At 36.7% G+C, this 12,785-nt stretch overlaps 1 protein-coding gene across 2 annotated transcripts in view; it reads left to right on the forward strand.

The window, feature by feature from the left end:
- Nucleotides 1-12,785, forward strand: part of Cradd (CARD and death domain containing adaptor protein) — a 246,968-nt gene that overhangs the window by 21,187 nt on the left and 212,996 nt on the right. The window contains exon 3 of one of the 2 annotated variants that reach the window (XM_087192807.1): nucleotides 11,483-11,593. The exons of the other annotated variant lie outside the window; for it this stretch is intronic. The gene's annotated coding sequence lies outside the window, so the exon portion shown is untranslated. The remainder of the gene's footprint in view (nucleotides 1-11,482; nucleotides 11,594-12,785) is intronic. 2 annotated transcript variants of the gene reach the window in all.

A 12,785-nucleotide genomic window follows, 5' to 3' on the forward strand; every position in this document is an offset into this window, starting at 1 on the left:
TCGTCTTTGGACCTTTTTTCCTATTTCAAATTTTCAATTATTCATTTTCATCATTTTAACCCTTGTTTACACTATCAGTTTCTCACACTAGAGAAACTATTTGGTATTTACACATGTGTTTCCTATTCATTTCACTTAAGAGTATGGCCTCGATATGCATCCATTTAGCTATAAATGACTCTAGGTTTTTGTTCTTTATGGCTGAGTAGTACTCCATTTTATTAAAAAAACCACATTTTCTTTACCCAGTTTCTAGTTGATGGGCACTTGGCTGCTTCCAAGCTTTAGCTATTACAAACTGTGCTGCAATAAACATGGGTGTGCATATATCACCATGGTATGATTCTTTTAATTCTTTGGGGAAGATGCCCAGCAGGGGAATAGCTGGGTCAAACGGGACCTCTAGCCCTAGTTCGTTGAGGTATCTCCATTCAGATTTCCACAGTGGTTGCACCAGTCTGCACTCCCACCAACAATGGAGAAGGGTTCCTCTCTCCCCACACCCCCGCCAGCATTTGTTATTTGTTGATTTCTTGATAGCAGCCATTCTTTCTGGGGTGAGGTGAAATCTCAGTGTTGTTTTCATCTGCATCTCTCAAATGACGAGTGATGTTGATCTTTTCATATATTTGTTTGCTGCTTTTACTTCTTTGTCTGAGAAATGTCTGTTCATTTCAGATGCCCATTTTTTGAATTGGGTCTTTGAATCTGGGGAGTCTGATTTTTTTCAGTTCTTTCTATATTCTAGATAGTAGTCCTTTGTCTGAGATACAGCTGCTAAAAAACTTTTCCCATATCGTAGGTTGTCTGTTAGCTCTGTTGATGGTTTCTTTTGCAGTACAAAAGCTTTTTAATAAGATGAGATCCCAGTTGTTGATTCTTTCTGCTAGTTCCCATGCTGCTGAGGTTTTGTTCATGAAGTCTTTTCCTATGCCAATGTCTTCAAGAGTTCCACCTTACTTATCTTCCAGCAAGTTTAGTGTTTCTGTCTTAATATTTATATCTTTAATCCACTTTGTTCTTAGTTTAGTGCATGGTGATACAATATGCTGTATACAAGAAACACACCTAACTCAAAAAGAAACTCATAGACTGAAAGTAAAAGGATGGAAAACAGTTCTCCACGCCACAGGAACCCAGAAGAAAGCAGGGGTAGCAATCTTATTTGCAGACAAAGTAGATTTCAAACCAAAACTAATTAAGAGAGACAAAGATGGTCACTACATCCTTGTGAAGGGAACAATCCAAGAGGAAGAGATGACAATCCTGAGTATATATGCACCAAATACGAATGCCCCCAACTATACAAAACAAATATTAATGGACATGAAAAACCAAATAAACACTAACACAGTTGTAGTGGGGGACCTCAATACCCCACTATCACAAACGGACAGATCATCTAGACAAAAAGTTAACAAGGAAATTCTAGAACTGAACCAAGCTATTGAACAAATGGACTGAATAGATGTTTACAAAGTGTTCCACCCGACAAAATCGGAATACACATTCTTTTCAGCTGCACACGGGTCATTCTCCAGAATAGACCACATGCTACCTCATAGGACATGTCTAAGTAAATGTAAAAGAACTGAAGTTACCCCCTGTATATTATCAGACCATAGTGCAATAAAATTGGAGATCAATAACATAAGAAACTGCAAAACCCCAACAAACACATGGAAACTGAATAACACCCTTTTGAACAACCAATGGGTCACAGAAGTAATTAAAGAAGAAATTAAACAGTTTCTACAAGTAAATGGAAATGCCAGTACAACATACAGGAATCTATGGGACACAAAGAAAGCAGTTCTATTCGGGAAATTCATAGCAGTGAATGCCCATATTAGGAAAACAGAAAACTCAGATAAATAACCTAATGTAGAACCTCAAGCTCCTAGAAAAAGAAGAGCATAAGAAATCCAAAGCTCATACAAGAGAGGAAATTATAAAGATTAGGGCAGAAATCAATGCAATGGAGACTAAGAGAACAATACAAAAAAAAATCAATGAATCAAAGAGTTGGTTTTTTGACAGAATAAATAAAATCGATACACCTTTAGCCAACCTTATGAAAAAAAGAAAAGAAAAGGCACAATACGTGCAATTAAGAATGAAAAAGGTGAAGTCACAACAGATCCAACAGAAATCCAGAGGATCATCAAGACCTACTTCGAGAACCTCTACTCCAATAAAATGGAAAACACAGAAGAAATGGGCAGATTCCTAGATACATACGAATTGCCAAAGTTAAGTGAAGAAGATATAGAAATTCTAAACACCCCTATTACGATGAGTGAAATTGAAAATGTAATAAAATATTTACCAACAAAGAAAAACCCAGATTCAGATGGCTTCACTGGTGAATTTTACATTTAAAGAAGAACTAACGCCATTACTGTTTAAATTCATCAAGGAAATTGAAAGGGAAGCAATACTTCCAAATTCATTCCTGGAAGCAAGTGTCACTTTGATTCCAAAACCAGGGAAAGACCCAACCCAAAAAGAGAACTACAGGCCAATCTCCCTATGAACATAGATGCAAAAATCCCTGCGATGATCTTTTAAAAACTCTTAGTAGGGAGCAAAGGCCCCCTTTCCCCCACCTCTGAGCTCTCGCTCAGAGCCTCTGGTCTCGCAGGTAATCTCCCGCGCTGAATCACTCACGGGCTGCCTGACTGTCTCCTGGGGGAGCCAAATAGTTTTCAACATCCTCAGTGACTTATGTATCCTCACCGGTTCTTTTATTTATTTACTTGATGTTACACATACATGCTCTCTCTCTCTCTCTCTCTCTCTCTCTCTCTCTCTCTCACACACACACACACACACACACACACACACACACACGCTCACACTAAAAAGAAGTCTCTGTTTACTCAGTCCTATAGCTCTGAATTTTAGACTTCTCAACACATCTGCACTTCCATTTTAGTTTTCTATCTTGTACAAGCAAAATAAAGGTCTAATTCTTTCATCTTTAGCCAACTCCAACTCCAGATTCAGCCAGGAACGTCAATTTCAGGATCTGGTTGAAGGATTCCTTGATGAGAAAAGAAGGCATACCATTGCTATTTTGTAAGAAAGAAAAGTCCTGGTTACTTAGTGCATTGGCTTGGCTGCTTTGTTGCCTTTGATAATCTGGCATCAACACTTTACATCTGAAATCCCATAGTGAAATCCCATAGTGGAGGGTAACAGACCGGGGGCCCAATCCTATGTTATTATTTTAAAGCAGCCCTGAAAATACAAGGTGCTCAGTGGCCAAGGGGGAAAAAAGATGTGATCAAGTTAATGACCATCGTGAGTGGGACTAGGGGAACATCATGGTGAATAGGTAGCACGTGGTTTTGTGGCTGTTCTGCCGAAGATCGGGCTCTCGCCAGCTTGAGATCATGGATTAGGTCTTCCTAGGGAGCAGTTAAAGTCAAAATAACCTCCTTTTGCTTCTCCAACATCTGGCATTTTATCTTACCGTGTCTTCCTTGGAGGGTTCTTAAGGCAACATCAGGTCTCTGCTGAGTGCGGACATAAATCCAACAGGACACCACCTCTGCAGAGTATGCAAGGCAGCCTGGCGCCTTCCCAGCCCTGCCTCGCTGGCTGCCTCCCACTGGTGCTGCCTCTGCTAACAGACTTTACATCCGGGCACCTCATGGATCTCACACTCACCAAGCAGCCCAGGATGTTTTACACATCAGAGCTTCTGAACATGCTGTCCCTTCTACTCCTCACCTCCCTGGAGAACTCTTACTTGTCCTGGAAGACCCAATTCAGGTGTTCCTTCTCTCCCCCATCTCTTCAAATAGCACCCGGACTTTTCAAAGTATTTTAAAATTTTGAGACAGGGTCTCACCGAGGCACTAAGTTGCCCAGGCTGGGGTTGAACTTGGGATCCTCCTGACTCAGCCTTCCAGAGTGCTGGGATCACAGGTGTGTACCAATGTGTCCAGCTTATTATTGTACTCCCTTGACCTTACTGTCTGCCTCTCTTATATTTTGAGCTTCATGAAAGGAAAGGCTTCTACTGTTTTGAGTCTCAGTAGCTTATCTCATGGAAAGTGTTTACCAAATACTTGTTAATGAGTAAGAAATTATTTTCTAATATTTATGCTCCTCATGTTATAAGATTATATGGAGTTAGAAGATTTAGGAAAAATAGAGTATATAATAAAAGAGAAACTAAAAGCCATGAGCAATCTCACCAGAGTTAACCTCTTAAAAATTTAATATGTGAGCTGAGTGAGGTGACACACTTATAGTCCCAGCTACTTAAAAGCTTGAGGCAGGAGGATTGCTTGAGTCTAGGAGTTCAAGGCCAGCTAGGGCAGCACAGTGAGACCTTATTTTTAAAATGTATTGAGATATTCATGTGGGTTTTGTTTTAGTTTCCTCTCTAGGTGTTTTTGTATTTTATAAATAATAACTTTTATTATTTATAAATAATACAAGCCACCCATTTAAAGTGTATGATTACTTCAGTGATTTTTTTTAGCATAGTCAGTCATACAACCACCATCGCCACAATTAATTTTAGAACATTTTCATTCCCCCAGACCCATTAACAATTACTCTCTATTTTCTCTCACTCCATCCCTCCTCCGATCCTTAGGCAATTACTTACCTATTTTCTGCCTCTATGGATTTGCCAATTGTGGACATTTCATAGAAATCATACAACATTCAGCCATAGTGTCTGACATCCTTTACCTTGAATAACATTTTCAAGATTCATTCATGTTATAGACTATATTTGTACTTCATTCCTGTTTATGACCAAATAATATTCTGTTGTATGAGCATACACATTTTAATTATCTGTTCATCGTTGGTGGATATTTGTGTGGTTTCCACTTTTGGGCTGTTGTGAATAATGCTGCTGTGAAACTTTGGACACAGATTTTTCTTAGATGCCCAGCTGAACTGAGTCAACATGTTCTGGGTGTGGAAGATTCACTTGAGGATGGTTGCCAGAATAGCATAAAAGGAGAATGGGAGGGGAAGAGTGCATGCTGTTGATTTTTCTGGAGAAGCTCCACTGTGGGTTTTCTGATATGATCATCTTTGCTGTTGCCAGGGATGCCTGCTGTTCTCGTCTGGGGAGCTCTGGTCTTCGCCTTGACATCCCTTCCTGGCTCCAGTGCAGATCCCTCAGGCTTGTGGCACAAATCCTTCACTCGCCAGCACAGACTTTCTAGCTTCCACCACTGGCTCTTGGGCCTTCCCACTGCAGACCCTTGATATGGACTCTTGTGAGACATTGCCAGGGTCTCTAGACCTTTGGCTAGACTTGTGCAGGACACTGTCCTGGGACCCAGGCCCTCGGGTGGATTCTTTAGATCTCTAGCGCACAGACAGATCTCTTGCACTCTTCTGCATTTGACTTCCTAGGTGAATATTATAAAATAATCCTATACATTATATGCACTGTATTAAACTGATTCCCTTGTAAACCCTGACCACAGCAAGTGCATACCTCAAATACGGTAGTATTATGTTTAATATTTTGAGGAAATTTGAGATTTTTTTCAAAGCAGCTATATCATTTTACATTCCTACCAGTAGGGTGCCAGGGTTCCAGACCCTCTTCATGCCCACCTACACTTTAATTACCTACGTTTTTATGATCACCATCCTGGCAGGTTCAAAGTGGTATCTCATTGTGGTTTTGATTTGCATTTCCTTGATGGTTAATGATGTGGAACACTTCACCATGTGTTTATTGGCCAGTGTCCAGACATCCACCATTAAATATGGTGTTTCCTGTGGGTTTTTAATAGATGTCCTTTACCAGACTGAAGACTTTTTCTTTCTATTCCTAGTAAGTAGAGTTTTGTTGTTGCTTTGTCAAATGCTTTTTCTGCATGTCTTGAGATAATCATGTGGGTTTTGTTCTTTATCCTGTTAATATTGTGTATTACATTAATTGTTTTTCAGATACTAAACCAACATGCATTTCTAGGGTAAACCTTGTCGTGGTGAATAATTCCTTTTATATATTGCTGGATTTAGTTTGCTAATATTTGTCAAGGATTTTGTGTCTGTGTGTGTAGGGATATTGGTTGGTCTACAATTTTCTTTTGTTGTATCTTTGTCTTGTTTGGGTTTTATCACATTCCATTGTTTATTCTCTAGTCTATTGATTTCCATTCTGTTCTTCATGATTTTCTTCCTTTTGTTTGTTTTGGATTTATTTTTCCCTTTCCAGTGTCTTAAAGGTAAAGCAATAGATTTGATATTGTTTTCCACATTGTTCTCCCTTTTCAATATGTTTTACAACCATCAATTCTCCTATAATCGTAGCTTTATATGCACTCCATAAGTTTTGCTATGTTGAGATTTTGTTTTCATTAATCTCGTAATATTTTCTAATTTTCCTTGGGAGTTCTCCTTTGAGCCATCTGTTATTTAGAAATATGTTGCTTAATTTCCACATTATTTATGGACTTTCTAAACTTTTTCTGTTATAGAATTTTAATTTTATTCCATTGTTGTCAGAGAACAGTTTGTATGATTTCAATCCTGTTTAAACTTATTGAAACAATTATATATCATCTGTTCTGGAGAATCTGTGTGCACTTGAAAAGAATGTGAATCGGGCAGATATTGAGTGGAGTATTTTATAGAGCTCTTTTACATCAAGTTGCTTTATAGTATTTTTCAGTACTTTCATTTCCTCATTAATCTTCTGCCTAGTTCTAGTATTTATTGAAATTAGGGTATTGAAATATCTAGCTATTGTTTTTCAATTATTTATTTCTTCAATTTTGCCCACTTTTGCTTCATGAATTTTGGGGCTCCCCTGCTAAGTGCAGAGCTATGTTTATGATAGTTATATCTTCCTGATGGACTGACCCTGTTCTCATAAAATGTCAATCTTAGCTCTAATAAATATTTTTTGTTTTAAAATCTGTTTGCATGGTATATCTTTTTTTTTTTTTTACTTTTATTAGTACAGTTTTGTGGTACATAATTGTTACATTCATTGTAGGAAATTCATACATGTACATATACATTTCAATTCTTTTTCCCCCCGTCTCTCCACCCCTTTTATTTTGCTAGCATCAGATTCATTTGTTTATCTTATAAGACCTTATAAAGACAATGCATGGTACAGTATATATTTTTCTATCCTTTTACTTTCAGCTATTTGTATCTTTGACTTCAAAGTGTCTCTTATAGACAGCATATGGTAGGATTTTTTTTTTTTCTTATCCTGATAATTTTTTCCCTTTGACTGTTATTATTGTTATAGTTCAATTTAGTCTGGAAGTTTACTTTTTGTTTTTTCTATCTCATTTTCTTTGTTTCTCTATTTTGTCTGGTGCTTTTTTTTTGCACTGTTATTATTTTCTAGTATAACATTTTAGTTCCTTTAATGATTTTTTAATTGTTTGCTCTGCATTTTTTAGTTACTTCCTTACTGATTACTCTAGGTCTTACAATATACATCTTAGTTTATAATAATTGACTTCAGATTTATGTATCTTAGTTATAGTGAAATGCAGAAGTTTTATTTCTGTATAATTCTATTTCCTCTTCTTTTTTGTGCTAGTATTGTAATATATATACATATATAAAATTTATATTTATGTATGGTAAAATTAAACATGTTAGTACAATCATTATTTTATATGATTTTGTCTATTAAAAAGTTGATAAAAAGAATAATCTTTAAAATACTATAATAAAATAATAATCCAAGAATATATAGAGAGGCTTTTCTATCCTGTATACAACATTTTCCCATTGCTAGAACACTCACAACTGAAGAGGTGATAGATTTCTTTTGGTTCATGGTTTCAAAGGATACAGTCCATGGTTAATTCCGTAGTTTCAAGGCAGAAACAGCATGGTAGATGGGCATGGCAGAGGAAAGCTTTTTCAACCACAGCAGTCAGGAAGCAGACAAAAGCAGGAGCCAAAGAGAGGTACACCCTACAAAGGCACGATCCCAGTGACCCCACCAACAACAACTGGACCTCACCTCCTAAGAGCACATTCAACTATGAACTCATCAATGGGATTAATCCACTGGTGAGTATAATAGTGCTTCATGATCCAATCACCTTCCAAAAGCCTCTCCTCTGAATATGAGATTTGTGGGGGACATTTTGGATCCAAACTATAGCATATGCTAACCTTTTATTACCTTTTCTGGTTTTCTTCATTTATGCCATTGTATCTTAGTTACCCTCTGGTGTCGTTTTTTATTCTTTGCTCCCATCCACTTCCTTTGTGCTGTTATTTTCAAATATATTACATTTCTATATGTTAGGCCCAAATATACAATTATATATATATTATTTTATACAATTGTTTTTAAAATCAGTGAAGAGAAGAAATACATATTTACATTCTCTTTTAATTAGCTACATAGTAATTATCTTTACTAATACTGTTTTCTGTGTGTTTATTCTCTGAGGTTACTTGCTTTCAGCTTGAATAACTCTTTAGTGTTTTTTATGAGATGGAACTATAGTTTTGCACTGTTTGTCTTACTTAGTAATATATCTGGTCATTTCCTATCAACTGTTTTAAAAAAACACAATTTAGGTCTATAATCAGCTGCTTCCAATGTATGGCCCGCTCCTCCTCCTTTAAAATGCTATAATAAAAATATAAAAAGGAAATGAAGTTTTGTTATTTATATGCATATTATATTACATTATAGGTTGCCAATCCCAAGATGATTCCTTCTTAGTCAGAAAAAGAGCCAACATGTATCTACTGTCCTAAGGGGCTGTTTTCAACTTCAAAAAAAATTACTAATGATATAATCATGAACATCTTTGCATATATAATTTGAGAAACATTCCTTTTTACTTATTATTATTTTTGCAGTACTGAGGATCAAATCTAGGGTCTTCACACTGAACCACATCTTCATTTCTCTTTTTATTTTTTATTTTGAGACAGGGTCTCACTAACTCACTAAGTGGCCCAGACTGGGCTCCTACTTTAGCCTCCCAGAGTGCTGGGATTATAGGTGCTATGGCTGTGTCTAGATGTCCTCCCAAAGCCTCAGGTGGTCATAGGTGGAGCTTTTTAGAGATGGCTTGATCTAGAGTGTGTGATGCTGGCATCAAGGGTGTGTGATTACTAAATTAGTCCACTCATTGGTTTGACATGGTTCTGGGTAGGATTAAAGGTGCCCCACCCTGGGTGTGGGTACTACCCACCCTAAGGGTGTATAGTCTGGATAAGCTATAAGGGACAGAAAGAGGGTCTCTGCTTGTTTCTCCTTCGTGGCTTGTTGCTTGCTTGCTCTCTCCTGCCTGCCCTGCCACGGACTGTTTCTCCTCTGCGATGCCCCTCTGCCATGGAGCCAGCCAACTATGAACTGAAACCTCTACACACTGTGAGCCAAATAAGCCTTTCCTCCTTTAACTTTGGCCGTTGAGTATTTTGTATCAGTAATGAGAAAAGTAACCAAGAGAACTGGCCTGAGCCACTGCACCTGGCATTATTATTTTCTTGAGACAGTCTTGCTACATTTCCCAGTCTAGTCTTGAACTCCTAGGTTCAGGTTATCCTCCTGCCTCAGCTTTCCAAGCTCTGGCACTACAGGCACATGTGCCCATTGTGTCCAGTAAACATTTTTTTTAATGCAAGGTAATCTGAGAATATGTTTATATCCAAAACACTCAGACAACACAAAGTCCTGTTCCAAAGCTGCTTTTGGGGGACATCTCCATTTCCCTCCCAACGATGATCACATACATTGTCTTAGTGAATGTGCCTTTTGACAGGTCTGCCTATGTATTTACACATAGAGAGATGAAAAGGGAGAAGGAGATGGAGAGGGAGAGAGAAATATTTGTGTTTTACTCCTTTTGGTACTGATTTTAGTTTTACACCAATGGGATCATCTTGTTTGTTCTATTTCTCACCTTGTTTTCTTCACTTAAAAACACGTCTAGGGGAGCAGGTTGTGGTGGTACACATCTGTAATCCCAACACTCAGAGGGCTAAGGCATGAGGATTGCCATGAATTCAAGGCTAGCCTGGGCTACATAGTGAGTTCAAGGCCAGACTGAACTACATAGTGAGAACTTGTTTCACAAAACAAAAAACAACAAAAAGCATGTCTAGGGGATCTTTCCAAGCCATAGTTGAAATAATTCTTTTTTAAAATGTCATATAGAATTCTAGACTCAATTAACATGTATTTTTTGAGTCCCTAGTACATGTGTTAGGCCACAGGGGTTCAGAGAATATGTTCTCATGGAGCTTTACCACCACAGAACAGTTGTACCAAATGTACCATTCCTATGTTGATGAATGTGCAGGTTTTTCTCCAGGGACAGATGCTTAGAAGAGGAATTACTGAGTAAAAGTCTCTTGACATATGTCATGAAATTGCTTTCCAGGAAGTGGGACCAGTTTATATTCCCAGGAGGAACAGACAAGAGTACTTGCTTGCTAACTCAATAGATGGAAAATTTCAGTTTTAATTTGCATTTTTAATTACTACTGAGATTGAATATTTTTCCATGTTTATTGGATAGCTGTATTTTCACTGTGGATTGTTAAAATTTCTTTGTTTTGCCCATTTTCTAATAAGATCTATTTTTACATTTTCTTATTTATTTGCACAAATAGTATATTATGTATATTTTGTTTTTGTAGCTTTTGCTGAAAATAACTTTTGCTTTTTGCATCTAATTATTTTAATGTCTCTTTAATGGATGGATGTTATATTTTTAAAGGTTTCATTTTAATGAAATCAAAGCATCCATTTTTTCTTCTTTTATTGCTTTTATTCTACAAAATCAAGATAAGATAAATAACCATCTATTTACCAAGCTATTGGTTTCATTTGTAACATTTTAAATCCATCTTTTTAAAATGTAAGGAATATGGGCCAGGGATTTAGCTCAGTGGTTTCGCTGCCTGCTGCTCAAGCACAAGGACCCAAGTTCGATCCCTGGTACCAAAAAAAAAAAAAAGTAAGGAATAAAGAAAGATTTAACTTCATTATTTTTCCCCAAAGCTATAATCATATAAATTACCGAATAACCCTTCCTTTGTCCATTATGTCTGATGCCATGGGGTTCTATCTGCAATCATCCGTATGAGACACTTCTCTTTGTTTACCATTTTTACTTTGATCATTGATCTTACTCCCTTTAATATGCTCCATAGACACCTCCATCAATATGTTTGATACAGTCCTTCAATAATATATGCATCCTTATAAAATATGCATGTTATGTGTGCTGTAAATGTAGATTCAGTGGTAAATCCTGCAGACCATTCTGTTTTCTTATGGATCAGTCTTACTGCTTTCTATGGTTGGGATCTTAAATGCTTCCCACAGGCCCATGTATTGAGGCCTTGGACCTCAAGCTGTGGTGCTACTGGGAGGTGGTGGAACCTTTAAGAACTGGGACCTAATGAGAGAATTAGGTCACTGGGGTGTGCTCTTGAAGAGAATACTGGGACTCCAGTGCATTCTTCTCTCTTTTCTTCCCAGCTGCTATGTGGTAAATAGGCCTTCTCTGCCTTGCACTCCCACCATGAACACTGTGCTGCCACAGGCTCAGAGCATGGGGTGAAGCAACCATGGACTGAAATCTCTGAAACTGTAAGCCAAAATAAACCTTTGTTCCTTATAATTTTATCATCTCAGATATTTTGTTACAGTGATGGAAAGCAGATTAAAATAGGATTCTATCTACTCTGTTCATCTTTTCAAATAATCCCTCTTTGGTTTATTAGTCTTTTCTATTTTTGTTATTACCTCTATTATTTCTTTCTCTTTTATTTCTTCACCAGACCAATTTGATTTTTTTTCATCTAGTTTCACAAAATTAAAAGTTTAGTTTATTCTCCTTTGATTTTTGTTTACTAATAAATGTATTTAAAGCTATAAACTTTCCTTTTAGTACAATAATAGATCATAGTTTCTTTTACATGATATTTGCAATGTATTATTTAATGTTCCTTGTCTTTTTAGCTTTAACTCAAGAATTACTTTAGTAGAATATATTTTGACTTTCAGAAATGAAGAATGATCTTTCATATGCTTCTTTTACTCTTTTTTTTTTTGTACCGGGGATCAAACTCAGGACCTTGCACTTGCGAGGCAGGTGCCGGAACCACTGAGCTAAATCCCTTGCCCCTTTCATATGCTTTTAAAAAACTGATTTCTAGGGCCAGGGATTTAGCTCAGTGGTGCTACTGTCTGCCTTGAAAGCACAAGGTCTAAAGTTCAATCCCCAGTACCAAAAAAATAAAATAAAAATAAAAACTGATTTCTAATTTTATCAGAATATTATAAAATGTTAACTCTCAGCAATTTATGATGAAGTTTTATATTAGTGATTAATTTCTATGAGTGGTCTATATATATATGATTGGACAGAATATACATTTTGTGTTTGCTCCACATTTAATTTTATTAATAGCTTTTTTTCCTTGGTACCAGGGATCGAACTCAGGACCTTGTGCTTGCCAGGCAGGTGTGGTGCCACTGAGCTACATCCCAGGCCCTATTAATAGTTTTTTAAAAATGATCCATACATTTTTTGTTGTTTATTTCAGTTTTGTCTATCAGTTTCTTAAAAAGGATATGTGAAATATCCAACAATTGTATCTTCTATTTCTTCTCAGAATTCTTCCATAGATTGCTTTATTTAGAGGATAGATATTCACAGTCATTATATTTTATTAAGTTCATGCCCCTTTTTAATGGATAATGTCCCTTTTCCTCCTGGTTTTTTATTTTAAATTACATTTTGTCTGACAAAAAGTATTTCTAAATCATTTGCTTTTCT

Source organism: Heterocephalus glaber, unplaced genomic scaffold (assembly GCF_053883595.1).
Source record: "Heterocephalus glaber isolate CG9 unplaced genomic scaffold, H.glaber_assembly_v1.0 deba00001572, whole genome shotgun sequence".
Classification (NCBI taxonomy): Eukaryota; Metazoa; Chordata; class Mammalia; order Rodentia; family Bathyergidae; genus Heterocephalus; species Heterocephalus glaber.